This window comes from Carlito syrichta, unplaced genomic scaffold (genome assembly GCF_000164805.1).
Source record: "Carlito syrichta isolate Samal-C Ts95f unplaced genomic scaffold, Tarsius_syrichta-2.0.1 Scaffold136414, whole genome shotgun sequence".
Lineage (NCBI taxonomy): Eukaryota > Metazoa > Chordata > Mammalia > Primates > Tarsiidae > Carlito > Carlito syrichta.
In genome coordinates this window covers 6,525-7,649 of record NW_007080510.1, presented here as the reverse complement: position 1 = coordinate 7,649, position 1,125 = coordinate 6,525, and the positions used below count along the sequence as shown (strand labels likewise).

General features: G+C 41.2%; 1 protein-coding gene across 1 annotated transcript in view; it reads right to left on the bottom strand.

Annotated features, from left to right (window-relative positions):
* The window catches only part of LOC103251145 (CCR4-NOT transcription complex subunit 10), a 74,527-nt gene that overhangs the window by 72,908 nt on the left and 494 nt on the right, over positions 1-1,125 (bottom strand). The window lies entirely within an intron of this gene.

Below are 1,125 nucleotides of genomic sequence, written 5' to 3'. Positions count from 1 at the left end.
CAAAAAAAAAAAAAAAAGAAAAAATATATATATATATCTTCCCTCATAAAGAAGTATGATAAAGCCAGACTCAGTGGCTCAGCCTGTAATCCTAGCACTCTGGGAGGCCAAAGAGAGTGGATTGCCTGAGCCCACGGGTTCAAGACCAGCCCAGGCAACTTGAGGAGACCTCGTCTCTACAATAAATCAAAAATTAGCTGGGTGTGGTAACATGCGCCTGTAGTTCCAGCTACTTGAAAGGCTCAGGTGGAAGGATCACCAGAGCCTAGCAGGTCAATGCTGGGGTGGCCGTGAGTGTGCCACTGCTCTCCAGCCTGGGCGACAGAGTGAGACTCCAACTCAAAAAAAAAAAAAAAAAAAGTAATTTAAGTTTCCTAAAATTCTCCAGAAAGGGAGAGAAGTCAACTTTAAGATAAACAGATAAGGCGGACTCTAAGACTAACAAGAGACTCTGAAATTCCTATTTCTACACACATTTCAGCAATTTGAACTCATTAAGTAACCTTCTATTTACCATAACCTTTAACCAACAAGTATTTTACCTATATATTCTTTAACATCAGGATAAAAACTTTCTATTTTAAAAACATATATTTAAGCCGGGCTTGGTGGCTCAGCCTATAATCCCGTGCCTTTGGGAGGCTGAAGTGAGTGGATTGCCTGAGCCCGCGAGTTCGAGATCCGCCTGGGCAACTTGGTGAGACCTCACCTCTACAATAAATCAAAATGAGCTGGGCGTCGTAGGGTGCGCCTGTAGCTCCAGCTACTTGGAAGGCTGAGGCGGAAGGATCCCAGAGCCCAGTGGGTCGAGGCTGCGGTGGCCAGGAGCAGCCACTGCACTCCAGTCTGGGTAACAGAGTGAGACTTCAACTCAAAAAAACAAAAAACAAAAAAACCCCACATATATTTAAATGCTCAGGAGGTTGAGGTAGGAGGATCACTTAAGCCCAGTAGTTTGAGATAAGCTTAGTCATTATAGTAAAATCTTTATCTCAAAATCAAACAAACAAAAAACCACTTCAATGGAATTACTATTTTTATTTTCCTTGTTATATGTTTGTATACTTTTCAAGCTTCTGCCAGGAATGGGTATTCATTTTTGTAATTTTTTTTTTTTTTTTTTTT